General features: G+C 39.8%; 1 long non-coding RNA gene across 2 annotated transcripts in view; it reads left to right on the top strand.

Annotated features, from left to right (window-relative positions):
* Positions 1-15206, top strand: part of LOC118169405 — a 161141-nt gene that overhangs the window by 48691 nt on the left and 97244 nt on the right. For both annotated transcript variants that reach the window (XR_004752074.1, XR_004752075.1), the window contains one exon: positions 11920-12123. This is a non-coding gene — a long non-coding RNA (uncharacterized LOC118169405). The remainder of the gene's footprint in view (positions 1-11919; positions 12124-15206) is intronic.

Here is a 15206-nt window from a genome sequence, read left to right as displayed (position 1 = left end):
CCCCAACATTTCCAGTGTGGTAACTGATAGCTGTCACATTCAGCGACTGAATTGCTTTGGGGCTCTTCTATGGCTTTCTGCCTCCCTCTGCAGAGGTGTTGTCAGAAGAAAGCAGGGCTTTTTTGCTTATTGTTCTGTATCTGCTGCAGCAGACGGATGTGGCAATGAGAACGGTGCCACATCGGTTCTGCTATCAGTGGTGATGGAAAGGAACAGAAGCAGGAGAGGTAACAAGGAAGCTGTAAGATTTTAAGGGCCTGGAGTAATCTGAGCAAAGATTGTTTGGATTGCGTAGACTCTGGGTGCTGTTCTCTCTGGTGTTTCTGGCAAACTTCCCGTCAGGTGCTGGCTGCCTGGCATGTTTACTTTGCACATCCTCGGTTTTATTTCCCAAAGTTTGCTGATGAAGAGCTGTGTTCGGCTCACAGGGACCCGCAGCACACCACATTGGTGCCTGCCTGTGAAACCCCACGTAGAGTCAGTCCAACAGGAGCCTGTATTTCTCATCCAAAATGGGGAAGATTTAGTAACATCTTACCTCTGTAATAGTCATTTAAACCCAGAAGCCCTGAATGGTATAGCAGGCATTATTCTACTATGTGAGCAGATTTTTTCAGAGAGAGACACCTGAGAGAAAAGCTGCCATGAAGTATTTGTAAGCCAGGCAGACAGTCAAAGGAAAGAGAGAATTATCTTGCATGTTTTATATATGGTGAACACAGGACTGTCAGATGGGTTTAGTGAATTCAGCAGCACTGGCTTAAGCTGTTACCCTCCCCAGCTGCCTGCCATATGGCTGAACACCACCCGGTAGCCTCAATGGCAAAATGAGATTTTCTCCTTTGAGTGATGGAACAGACAAATATTTTGCTTAACATTTCCTTACTAGTTCTGTATTCTGAGGGGAGCAGTAAAAGAGCTTTCTCTGATTTTTTTTTTTTTTTTTTTTTTTTTAATTAGGACATTTACAAACTGCACTTTTTTTCCCCCCAACTTCAATTTTGTTTTGTTTTATAGCATATCTCATCTTCATACTGACAAAATAGGGAAAGGCAGAATTTTATTCCTTCAGGACAGCTCACAGCACAGTGTACCTTGTAGTGCAGTTTTTTCTTAATAATGCAACCATTCAGAAAGCAAATGGATGATTTCCGCATGAGAAGCACATAGCACATGTGCCGGGTGTGTATGTCAGCATGGTTTCTGTGGACGCAGTGGAGCTTTGTCCAGCTAGCCCATCCAAGAAGAGGACCCTAAACCTTCACATCTTTTTACCTTCCATTTCAAGAAGGGGTGGGAAACACATGGTAGGGATACAAACAAGTAGATGTTTTCAATGTCTAAATTTAATTTCCAAGGGTTTGACTGCATGTCTTATCTCTTCATAATGTTTTAATAAATTCAAGGATTTTAAGGCCACTGAGTACCACTGTGATAATCTGTTATAATTTTCCACGTAGCAGCTGCCAGATAATTTTATCTACATCAGGTCCATAATTCCTAATTTTGTTCAGCTCTAGGCTTGTTCTTGTTGAAATTAAAGAAAAAAATGGTCCTTGATTTATCATCCAGATGATGCTCTCATTTATAGGCCTAGGCCCGACTTTCATTCTCTAGAGCAATAAAAGTACCAAACGCATCTGAGTGCTTTATACTTCCTCTGTTCATGCTGGTTATTTTTGTTACACTTTGTTATGAGCATAGTTGGTTTATCAGTACCTAAAATGAAGGTGTTTTCTGTAGTTTTAATGGTATGTTTATGAGAAGTGGTCTGAGGATGCCGGACATTGACAATACAGGTTGAATGTAGGGGGAGGAGAAAGAAATGAGGCATTTCTAGCCATATATATTGCACATAGTTCTCCCTTAGATGTAGAAATAACTGGGAATTTCCATCCTTGAGCGTAAATGTGATAAAATATTATAAAATGCTAGATTAATAATAATGAATATAATTATGGTAATGTGAAAGAATTAAAAACGTGAACTAATGTAAACTAATGGGATATTTGTTTCAAGTTAAATAGTTACTCGAACCCTGAATATTTTATACTATTTCAGTTTTTCAGTGCTTAAACTGAAATAAATTTGGCCTTGGACCAATACTTCAGTTTTTCATTTTGAAAATATTACAGAAAAAAAATGGACTTTAAATAAAATGGACTTTAATAAAAACTTTATTGGTCAGTGAACATCAAAATCTTTTTCTTTGTGTGTGTTTGTGACAAATCCAGCAGCTTTTTTTTTTTTTTTGAGGATCTGAATCGCTTCACACAAAATCAGTAATATGACTTGACCAGTCTGTAATCAATATTACTCAGTATATTTGAGGTGATAGTGTTTGAAGTGGTTTATTCAAGCTGACCACAATTGGTAAATATAGCTACAGTTAAATGAGAATTTGCATTCTGGGATTGGTTTTAGTTCTTAGTCCAGAACTTTAAGGCTTCGGTTCAGATGCCCTGCTTTTTGGACAGCTTTGTGCACTCAGTTTGTGTGCTTTTACACAGAGCTGCAGATAGATTTCTTGGGGCTGTCGATAACGTGAGTGCTCTCTATCCCATCTCTGTCGAGATCGGCTTGTCTGACTCAGACATCCCAAGGGCATTGATTCACCAACGTTTCTTCAGGTGCAAAAGCAAAAATCCCCTTCTTGGGCTCCCCAGCCACTTTTCCTGCCTGGGCTCTGCACTTCGCTGCCCTCTTGAGCTGCTCGTTATGATCCTGGGTTATTGAGTGGGCTTTGCCGCCTGCTGTGAGCCCTGCAGCAGCCCTATTGGTGGCTGGGGCAAGCAGAGAAACAGTGTGGGGCCAAGTGGAGCCCCGCAGCCAGCCCAGGCCGGGGAGCATCTCCCTGCTGCCTCCTGCATGGCCTGAGCTCTCTGCTGGGGTATGGCTGGCTGCTGACCGAGGGGACAGGACGGCTGACCGCGTAACGGTGTTCATAACGCTGCTGCCATCCAGCTGGTTGGACCACCGTGTTCGGTTTCAGCAACACATGCTGTTAAGGGTTGGTTTAATTTAAGTGGACCATATGGAAAGCTGTAACTTCCTCCTCTTCAGCTGGAAAAAATCATAGTAATTCCTGTCATACAAATTCCTCACTTATGTTCTACTGATGTTCTCAGGTGCTTAATACTTCCCTTGTAATAAAACACCAGACCTATGAAAGGCTTGCAGTCAAGACTACACAGGCAGAGTTCTGTACTGCAATATTATTTTTCATAAGAAATGCTATTTCTTCAAAGATTTTAGATCTGTTGCTTCTAAACTTCTATTCACCTTCTGCGTTACTGAAACATTAGAACCCTATTCCTGAAGACAAAGCATTTCTGGCAAAGCTTTCCTGTTAGATAATCTGTTTATACAGGGCTTGTTATCCTAAGCGGCTCTAATGGCACGCTGCCACTGTGCGGGGAGACTGCTCTGTGGTGGGCCAGCCGATGGTTCTCTCCTCCATCTCTCCACTGTAGGACAATTTGGGCTGGCTGCAGTGGGCAGACAATGACAACTTTGTTTATTTATTTTTATTTTTATTATTATTATTTTTTTCTAATAGCTGCCTGTGGAGCTAAGTCAAGTCCTACAGTTAGCAGGCATTGCTTCTTCATGGGAGGAGTGGGTTGGCTTTTGCCTGGTAGGATCTGATCTCATGCCGGCCTCTTGCAATGCCAGGAAATTTGAAACAGAAATAGGGAAGGTAGTTAGGAGAGAATATCAGACCTGGGCTCTGACCTGAACGAGAATGATACATGCAGAGGTCACAATATAATATATTTATATCGTAGTCTCTGTTTATTCTAGTGTTGATTTAAAAAAATAAAAAAATAGTGTTGATTTAAAAAATAAATACGTTCTTATTAGATACTTAAGAGGGAGTACAATTTTATAATTTTAATCTTGCTAGAAGCTGTCATTACAAGTACATAATTTGGATCCAGGAGCAGATCTAAGTTCGAACTTGTGAACTTAAATTTATACTATATATTAATCCTGTAGGGATAAGAAGAGTATCTGAGCAAATATCTGTAGCCAGGTTAGGTACTGCCGGTGAGGACTGTCTACGAAAGAAAGCCCAAGGAGGAAGAAGAGCATCTACCTTGTGGGGTGTCTGACAGCTGGTCATGCACTTCTGTAGGGGGGCTCAGGGCCTGCAGGGGTTGAGGACAGCCCCACTGGCCCGTGCTGCTGGCGGGCTCCAGACCTCAGCTCTCCAGCAGGGCTGAAGGCCCCCGGTGGGACTGTGTGAGTAAGATGGAGCCAGGTGAGAGGCAGCAGGCACAGAGGGGAAACCAGGAGGGAACATCCTGAGATGCTAAGGAAAAAATGGTTTGCACTGCAAGTAGGCAGACACTGGAATGGGTGCCCTTAAAAGTGGAGGAGTCTTCATCCACAGAACTTCTCGGATCATGGCTTGGGCCTTTTCTAGCCTAAATTGTTCTCTGATTCTACATTTTGGATGGATGGCTTTTGAGGCATTATTACTGTTGTTATTTTTCCTCATGGTGCTAGTGTGGTCATATGACAAATTTTTGATACCTTACTGACTGTATTTGATAGGCATCACAAGTAGTTTCATGTGGTAGAGGAGGAAAAAAATTACAGTAGATATAAATACATGCACAAATACATATGTAAGTACACACATAATTCTGTGTATTCATGTACAGAGTCCTTAAAATGGGAGCTTAGTTTTCCCCAAATCAGTGGTAAAGTTGAGATGAAATATATTGGGTGCTTGGTTTGATCCAGAGTAGTTAACGTTTTGCTTTAGGTAGGCTTTGTGTACCTCACACACTGTTTGGCGGCTGGTGAGCATACCTGGTAATGCAAACACATATTCAGGGTGAGATTTACTGCATTGTGCACTTTGGATGCTTTTGAGTCTACTGCACCTCTGGTTTGTGATAGATCACTTTTCATAAAAGTACTGCTTGGAGAGAGAAAGGTAATGAGAACAACAGGATGTGAGTGTTTGGGTCATTTTTAAAGTGTGATTCAGTCTGAATTTAATTGATAATGCTCATTCTCACTGTTCCGTAAGAAAAATGGATCACAGGTATGATCTGGTTTTAAATGGGCTTCAGTCAATCGGTGCATATAATGATATAAAACTGAAATAAAGAAAGTGATAACATTCATCAAGAGAAGAAGGAATCGAGTTTACAGGGAATGAAGTCTGCCCTCTAGCTCAGGCACTTAATCTTGAAGGGCATTTTTTTAACGTGGTGTGATTGCTAATGTGAGTCACAGCGGCATCCATTAGCTTTGTTTGGGAACCGTAAAAGATGCATGAAATTCATATCCATATGCAGAATGGTCAAGAATTCTGATTCATGCTGTTATTTAAGAAACATAATAAATATCACTGGTAAACGTCAAGTGTGGATCAGGTTTTGACAAGTCTGATGTTTGGATTCTGATCCAACTTCAGAGCAAATAAATGGGCAAACTACAGGCACTTTGAGATGGTGCTTATTGTAACGCCATAGTTGTGTGTGCTTTTTAAATGAAATTCCTACAGTTACAGCATGGTCTAGAAATTAAGGGCACACCACATCCCCCCACCGGATATTTCTGCTTCCTGCATAGAGTGTGACACCTGTGAAGGGGTTAAGAGGTATAAAGCTATTGCTTGCAGAGACAGAAGAAGGTGTCCTTGGGACAGAAATGCTCAGGGGAGTGAGGATTTGCCAGTGCAATGCAGTGATTTTAGCATAATATCTTTTTCAAGGGTTTTGGCAGAAGATTCTCTTGTGGCAGCTGACAGCACAGGAGTTCTCTCCCTCCTGCTGGCAAGTGCAGTTACACTTAGTCGATTAATATCTTCAGTTTAATACAGTGAGTTGTTTTCCTAATTCCTCCCCTGAACTCTTTGATACTACTACTCTAAACAACTGACAAAACACAGAACTTGTCCCAGGGACTGATCTGAAAAGCCAAATAGAGACAAAGGTAAAGACAACCTCTTGACCATTTGGACTTCTTTTCTGCACCAGTGGTAACTTCTCAGAGGACCTTGCATCTTGTTACATGTTTATTTGCTAGTGTGGTATTATGGCCCGCTTTCCCAGGACAGTGATTTGATGAAGCATTTGCCTGGGTATCAGGAAGTTCCCCACGAACACTGATTTGATGACACATGTGAGGTTAGATGTAATTATCTTATTTCGTAGCAAAAACAAACCAGTTTCCAGTTACTGCTTTGAAATACCCAAGCACAGCAGAGGCTGCAATTTAGTTGAGGAATCATTTCCATTATCAATGAATCATCGCGTTTTTTATATTAGATGAGAAATGCAGGCAGGCCAAGTCCCAGTGCACTAGCACGTTATAAGAAACTTGTGATAAGATTTGTACTTTTCCACTGAAGAACTCAATGAATCTCTTTGCAGAACAGATTAACAAATTATGGAAAATATAGCCAATGAATTCCTGCTTTCTCAAGATATATTAAGTGATTAAACTCCTCAAACTCCATCTAGAGCAGTTCTGCACTTTTTCAAAATGAAATTTAAATCTTTGCTTTTCCTGACTGAAATACTAAAAAAGGTCAAATGTGATCAAAAATCAAGTTGTGTGCATTGTTTATCAAATGCAAATCCTACTGTAAGAATAAAATATTTGGTGTAGAAGTAGTATCTATTCTTCCTTGCATAACAAGGCTCCCAGTTACTCCAGTCATAATAGGTGGAGCCAAGTTTAAACAGGAGCCATTCATTAAGGAAAATGGCTACTAATTACAGACAAATAGATTTCCTATGCTACTCTCTATCCTTCATTTTCCGGGGAGTACAGCTTGTCTGGTTTGTCTGCACTGATGTCTGAATAATAGACCGCAAGTAACTACATGGATTTCTATCTGCTTCTCAGTTGTGAATAAATGGGCTTGCCTAATGCAAAAGCGGTCAGTCTTAAATTTAGCAGCAACAAGGAATGGAAAAAGACATAATCTAAAAGCAGAGTTTTGTTTGTGTTCATAAATAAATTTCCAGCAAGTGGAATTAAGTCCTTGAGCTATCATTATTGTGGCAAAAAAGTTTCCGGCAGGTTAAGAAATGAAGTGGCAAACCTTATAAGGTACAAGCTATTTCACTACTCATAGGGTTTTTACATGAATAGCATAAACATCTAACGTTATTCAAACCATAGCAGTAATCTAATGGACTTGGTCTAGTCCTTGTCTGGGCACTAGATGCATTAGCACACGTGCGTGATTTCTGTGACGGTTACTGCAGGAGTTAGGCTTGGTCAGTTCCTTGGCCCTTCAGCTGCACCTGGAGACCCTCCACAACACTGCAAAACCCTCTTTGCTCCGTTGTTAAAGACTGCATTTTAGTTGAGTTTAAATTAACAGTGTAAATAAAGAAACAGAAAGTAAAGAAACAGAAATATTTGTAAAGAAAATATTTCTGTAAAGAAACAGAAATATTTCTGTTTCTTTAGAGAGTGTGATCTGAATAAATGGTGGACTAAGAAAGTAACAAAATTGCATTTACCTTGCTGTGCAAACTTTTAGAGTCCTTGTGGTCTTCTCAAGTGACCGATGTTGTGTGGTTGGCCAGCAGATGCTCAGGTTAGCTATAGTACTTCCTCTTGCTTTCTCTTTGTGTGAATTGCCAGGATCTCTCAGGAAAATAAATGTATAAAAATACTCCCATATAGATTTTGAGTCAAAGCAAAGCTCTAAATAACTACTTCCCTTCTGAAAACTAAGAAATGCTTTGCCTTTATCTTTTACCCCCACATCTGGCCACATATTCCTTCCTTTGTGCTAGAAACTGTGTGTGTTGCCACATGGTCAGCTGGATTACAAAAAAGAGCTGGATAAAATAACTGAAAGAATAATAATAATAATAAATAATAAAAATAATAGTAAATAATAAAAAATAGCATAAGCTAATGTAGCTAATAGTAAAGCTGAACCTTGGGCCTTACTTATGATTCACTCTCCCTTAAATCTCAGATGCTCTATCACAGCCTCAGCATCTTTTAGTGGAGGCTGATTGACCTTATTGAGGTTTTTTTCTCAAAGATGAAATTGCACGCATTTCAAAAGAGCTGAAATCACCACAAATGTATTAGGGTAGAACAGATTGTTTCATCTAAATCACTTTTTTTTTTTTTTTTTTTTTTTTTTTTTTTTTTTTTTCCAGTTCTAGATTATACAACTAACCTCATTTGAAATGACTGAATGATTTAGGGAAAGTAAAGGTTGAATTCCCAATATGATTCTACTTTGCAACATGTTCCCTGTACTTTACCAAAAAAAAAAAAAAAAAAAAAGACAGACTAAAAGAAACGACAAAGACAAACAAACAAAAACAACCCAAGCTACTTCCTCCCCAAACAATCTGAGTCAAAAAGGAATTAAGAAGTCATTAAACCAAATTATTCTGCAGAGCACAAGTTTGTGTCTCTGTTCTTTTGGAGGTCACCTCGCCAGTCTTGCTCTCCAGTGTCTCTGTGGTTTGTCTCAGAGCCCAGCTCTTGTGCAAGCACCCTGTGGCCTGCGTGCCCCCACCATGGGCATGAGTCCCTCCTGCAGTTCCTGCCCTATGCTGATGTGAATTGCTTTTTGCATTACTGGTCCATTATTGTTTATATTTATTGTATATAGATCATATTATTTATGCCACTTCATAGATGTTTTATGTATTGTTCATTAAGTGCCCCTTTGGAAGAAGTAAACATTTTAATTATGTTTACTTTAACAATTTTGTTTGCTGAATTACAATTTAGGCTTCTGATTGGTTCAGCTGGAGCGTTCCTGACTGTTTACTGAGACTTCCTAGACTCCTCATTACAAGTGATTACTTTAAAGCTGCTAAAGTAAGGGAAGCCTCACAACAAATATATATATATATATTTTTTCCCAAAGCCCCAAGTTATGTTGTGATATCAGCTTGGATAGTGAATGTGTTTAGGTTAGCAACTTTGGGGGCAAGGCGAGATGTTAAAGATGAAATGTAACTTAGAGCAAACTTCTGAAATGCTATTGCAATGGTGAGGATATGGAAAAAGCGGGACCAGGATGGAGGTCAATGTGACCTGTTTCTCTCTTTGTCTAGCACGTGTTTCCCACTTTGTGCCTACTTGCTTGTGCCTATCTGCTGTCAGAGATAGAACCTCACCTCCAGAAACAAACTGGAGCGGTTCCATGTTCCAGCTATCCCTAAGTAATCCCAGAAGGCGATGTTTTATTTCAAATCAGCATGATTTTCATTCCTTCATCCTTCTGCCCCCCAGCTGCAAATTCCCAGCCTGATTGCCAGTTAGCAGTCTGGCTGGCTTGAAATAAACAAGTGAAGGATCTTTCTTCAGCGGCTGCAGATGTTTTAGTGCTAATTCTTTTGCATGTACTTTCTTGAAAAAGAGCAGTTTACTTAATTTATTGCAGTTGTTTTCCTAGGTCATCTGTTTTATAGGATAATTGTCTTAAGGAATTAAAATCTGTGGAAAAATTAGGTCCTTATTAAGACATGGTGAATAAATTTACTTACTGTAAGATAGGTCAAGAATAGAGGCTAGAAAATGGAACAAGGGGCTCTTAACTAGACTCTCAGCTTTGTCTGGGCAGACAGCTTCTGTTCCTCTGTTTACAGAAGATTTGTTCTCTAAAAGATGTTGAGGTAATTAAAAAAAAAAAAAGCTCAGTGAGGACTCGGTATTGCTATTTTAATAATCTTTAGGTTATACATCTGTTGTCCAATTGGAATAATACTGACATTTCTTCTGTGAGGTTTAATATCTCTCTTTGCATGTGCCTAAGCTCTTTTGGGAAAGGTTCTGTGTGGGAGCAACATGTTGGTCTTTTCACAGTGTATCAGAAACCTCTCAGGCCAGAGAGCCTTGGGGACCTGTGCATCACTTACTGCTGAAGCAGAGTAGTAGTTGGTCACCGACTCCCTGAGAACTCCTGAAACGTGCTGCCTTTATTATTTGTGTCCCAAATGTTATGTTGCTTAGTGTATTAGAAAACATGATGCAGGGGACAGAATTTATGGGCTTTTAGTTGCAGGTCTGAGGTACAATAGTTCCATAGTGAGGATGACATTGCATTTAGTTAAACTGATACTGTTTTGTGTGTGCGCATTCTTGCATATTGGCTTAAGTTTGTTTTATATCCATTCAGCCTGCACCTGCTAAATTGCAGAAAGCAAAAACCCCCAACAAACACTAAATATGGATCAGAGAGAATAAGCTATGAGTTTGTTCCGTTAATGGGCTCCACATGTTCTCAGATGTGCCTTCACATTTTGTCTATTTTTTCCTAATCAGCACAGCAAATTAGAAGAGCTTTCAATAACCATAACTAAATATGAAATGATTATGAAGATGAGGTGCTTTTAAATCCCCTCAGATTCAGAAAGAATGGGAGAAAACAAACTAATTTCCTCAAGACTTTTCCCGATCAACCTGTGTAATCTCTGTTAAACCTTGCTCCTATTCCCGTAGGATGACTTCCCCAGTCAGCACATCTGCAGAGGTGTGTGGTTACTACAGCCCAGAGCACCCGCAGCCGTGATTTCTACTTCATCTCTCCCTATTTAACTGCTTGCAACTAGAGAAGGCTAATAATGAGCAGGTTGCCATAAGTTTTTAAAGAAATGGCAGGAAACATCTTAATGCAACTGTCAGTCTGTGCACGTACTGTAGGCGCTTGCTCTCTCTGATAGCCTGGAGCTTAAAAGCGCTGTTCTTTGCCAAGGAAGAGGCGGCTATCTTCAATCTGGCATCTGAAAATGACAAAGAGATCTATCAAACAGAATTAGGAGCACAGATCCTTCCTGTTCTGTTTAGCTTTGTAATTCAATCTGAGTCAAACCAGAGGCCTGGCCTGAGGAGAAGTGCTCCTTCAAATCTAATGAAGCAGTCCTCCGATTTACCATCATGCAAACATTAATATGTAAACTTCCTATGTATATAAAAGATATAGAGGCATATTCTATGTGACAGGAGATATATATCAAGGTATACTAACTCTGAAGCTCTACTTCACACTACGTGTAGACTACTACAGCTACTTTTCTGTTCATTCTTTCCATGCTACTCCAGGGTTCCTGAATTTCCTCCCTCTCTCTAGGAGTATTTGCAAAGTTTCCCAGAGAGTTTGTGGAAAGCTCCTCAGAGCTGTCAATAGCATGGAAGATGTGAAAAGTCTCTTTATAAAGTCATTGATTTTTGTTGTAACTGGTCTGTATAGACTTTTCTGTCCCTGAAACCCACTCTGTTTGTTGTACTGTCCCAAATGTAACCAAACTATCCAGACATTCTTTTTTGTTGTTGTTGTTGTTTTGAATGTTTCCAGTTGATAAGATAACCTGAAAGTGCAACAACGTGTATGTATATGTAACGTGATAGATAAACGTGAATATAAAGGAAAAACTCAGAGTTTCTCAACTCAGCATAATTTTCCTACCATGCTCTCTTCTTTTTTTGTGGAACATTGGTTCATACCTGTTGTGTTGCAAAATATTTGTCTTAACACTGCTGGTATAATCAAAAATGTGTTTATGTTATATATTTACTTGAGAGACTACAAGTACCATTATTGGGATAGAGCACTTAATAACTTCCCCTAAAAAAAAAAAAAAAGATCATTGACCAAAGATATCTGTATCTAATTTTGGTTGCTTTATTTTTCATTCTGCCTTGCTTCTCTTTGCTTCTCTTCCACCTGTGTTTTTCTCTGTCACACCTGACATCTTTATTGCGAGATCTTTGTTAGAAACTCCCTTTGCCATTTACGCCTAGCAAGTCACGGAAGGACTCTAGCTTCCACTGTGTTTTCGGAGTGCTACTGTTACAAACATGGAGATCCTTCTAAAGAGTATTTCTTAGCCTTTGTTATTCTGTGAATTTTTGACGATAAAAATAATTAGTAGTGAAATTAGTAGTATGTTTCTCTTGTTACAGTTCAGGATCTGAGACCTGGCAGAAGATCAGCTACAGGAAGAGAAGCCTGAATGATTTCCTCACTTCATAGAAGACTGTATGACATGGATGACTTCTTCCTGTGGACACGTTTAGAAGGTAAAACTTTCTATCAGAGGTCTTGGGTTTGTCTTTTTCTACTACATGAGTGAGCTTTCAAGATGAAGATGTAAAAAGTCATGCAAGGTACAGAAACATTCCTAAATGTTTTGTATTAATGTAGTAGAAATGCTGAAAAAACAAACAAACAAACAAACAACCACAACTCTGTGAATACTTTCTAAAAAGGGAATTGTTCAGCTGGAATCCCAGGCTGGTAGAATTTATTTAGAGTTGTTCATTCTTATGAGAACCCCCTGAAGTTCAATATCAGCACAAAATGTTAGAAAAGAAACTCAAACTGACATATGGATCTCAGTGTTTGGGACATTTTTGTGTGAAATTCAAACTCTGCTGTGGGTGTTCTTTATAAAAGCTAAGTTCAGGCTGTATTGACAGAGGAATTCCATACTTCTCACTGATAATTTCCAAAATCATTGGGAAATACTGAAAACTGAGTAGGATGTATCTACTTGGAATGAATTGAGACAGAGAATAATAGTACAAGCAAAATCTAACTTATTAGTTAATTTATTTAGTGCAAACTTTTATATTTCTTTAGTTGGCTGTGGCTGTTTTCAGCAATTTCACTTTTTTCTTCTAGCATCTTTTCATAGCATAAGAGCTACGTTATGGGTACACAAATGAGATAAAGTGAGTTAATTTAATTTCTTCCTGTAGCAGAGACCACAGATAGCAATAGAATATTCCTTTTCATCTGTAATGGGGGGAAATTCTGGGATTCTCTTTTTTACCCACATGCTGTTTGGTCAAGTAATTTTCCAGTAATTCAGGAGTTGGCAGCAGTGAAAGGCTGCAGCAGGAGCAGCATGATGCTCTGACAGCCGGATGACTCCAGCATAGGCAGCAGGCCAGTAAAGGCCAACTGCATTGCAAAAGTGACCTGATTACTTTCCTGAATGGGAACAGCAGGCTGGTCTTTTCTCTGTAGATTACTATCCCCCTGGTGTGATATACAAAGCAGTCACATGCCTTTGCATCCCTGCTTTTCTTGCATGTTGCTTATGCCTGTATAGGCGTGCACTAGCTGCCCAGAAGTTTGGTATCTTTGAGGCTGTGCTGACTTTCCATCTAATTCTCTTACTTCTGTCTATTTTCCCAACTCTTGGAAACAGAGCAGGAAATGGCAGTTAAATAGAAATCTAAACTGTTTAACTCTGTGCTGAAGCTATCTTTGGGATTGGTTTTATAGTTTGAATCAAATGTTATAGATGAAGCATGGTGCTATGGTGTTTGACTTGGTGTTTTTTAGCAGTTACTCTGTGGGTTGTGTATATACAGAACAATTCTTTCTCAGATGCAAAAGGCAACAGGATCTGATTCCACTGGAACTATCATTCACACTACCAAAACACTGCACAAGGAATCACAGCTTCTTTTCTTTTGCTTCCATGGATGGGTTAGACCTATTAGCTATTTTGTGTTCTCTAGTGTTTCTGTCAGGAACTGTTTTTTATGTTTTGATCTATGGCTGACTTGCAAATCTGGCTCAATGTGAGCAGCATCCCGGTGGTAGATTCTAAGAATATATGTATTTTAGAGGTAACTGTAACTGGAAATGACAACAGGCTGCTGCCTGGGTTTTAGACGGACAACCCTTGTATTTTCAGTGTAGGATCAGAATATTGCTGGGGCCCATGCTGGCACTTTCATTCTTTGCTGCAGTTAAACCAACAATTGTAAAAGTCCGAGACTGGAAGAACAACCTCATTGACCTGAAGTTTTCACTTTATAGTTAGTCTGCTATCTGAACACTTCTACCATTATTAGAAAGGTAGACACAAGCTGGAAAGAAATACTGTGTAACAGAGTGAGACTGCTCAGGTTATAAGAAACAAATAAGATAAACCTTTTCGGTGTTAGTACTTAAACTGACCTCATCACAGAAAGGAATACTTTGCTTATCGCTCTGCCAGCGTCAGATGCAAACATCACCTGAAATCAAAGCTGCAGTTGCGAAGCTCTACCAGTTTCAATCAGCAACAACCTCCGAAATGTAGCAAGGGAAGCCTGTTTATTCTACTGTTTGGAGCATGTGGATTCCAGAAGAGATGGTAACACAGGCTGTTTGGAGAAATCTATATAACTGTCTTAAAAACTGTGGGGCTACTTATAAGGTACCCTTCCAACTGGCCAGCACCGGATCACAAGATAGAGGTCCATCTTTGCTCTTTGCCATCCTATGTGTTTCTTGACAACGGAATGGAAAAAGAGTGGAAATCCTTTGCTTACATCTTTGCCTGTGTAGTTTCATGTGGGTCAGTTCTTTTTTTGAAGCTGTGAAACTTTGAATCTCTGCTCAGTGAGCGTGAGCTGCAGCTCTGTGTGTCAGAGGACTTGTGGCTATGCTGAAGTATCTGGAAGGAATGGTTTGGTTTGAGTCCTCCCTCTGTATTCATATATAACTCATCAGATTGTGTGGGTAGCACTAGATGGCTGTGAGCTCAAAATATACATGGAAGCAGATGATACTGGAAAACAAATGCCAATCTTTACTCTAATTGCTTTGCTCATTACAGGCTTTTGGTGAATGCAATGCTAGGCAGCATAGCTGGGATGATGAGGCATCCCAGCAGAAAACAGGACGTGTGGGTTCTGTTTCTGGCTAGTTCTGCCACTGGCCTTGCCATCTTAACCAAGTGAGTTTGGTCTTTTCATGCATGTTGGGAATGCAACCAGCTGGGACAGGGTTGTCTGTTACTGGGAGATCTTAAACTGCTGCGCACAATGCAAGTCTAACCTTGTTTGGTATCAATCTCCAGGCTTAATAAAGTGCACAAGTGAAATTGCTTTAAAAGAGCATTATGAGATTAAAGAATGATGTAGAATTAAACATTCAACGCTGGTCCAGAGAATCCCAATCTGTGACTGACTGAGCATATGTAGGAACTGAAACCAGCAGCAGTATTAGTAGTGCAGTGCTGCTTTCAGTCTCTTGCACTGTGCTCAAGCTCAGTGCTATGGTAACTTGTTGCTTTCAGACATGACAGAACAACCATTCTAGGGGGGGGAAGAAAAGCCTTTTTCTCCCCACTTTCTCCCCAGGGCCTTGGGCTATAGAAAATGTATGTGCATCAGGCAGGAATGATATATAAATAGCAACTGTTCTCTGATGCTCATTGACAGTCAGGTCTCCATTTTTTTTTTTT

The sequence above is a fragment of the Oxyura jamaicensis genome, chromosome 6, assembly GCF_011077185.1.
Source record: "Oxyura jamaicensis isolate SHBP4307 breed ruddy duck chromosome 6, BPBGC_Ojam_1.0, whole genome shotgun sequence".
Taxonomy (NCBI): Eukaryota; Metazoa; Chordata; class Aves; order Anseriformes; family Anatidae; genus Oxyura; species Oxyura jamaicensis.
Note: the sequence above shows the minus strand (reverse complement) of the source record. Positions and strands in the feature narration are given on the sequence as shown.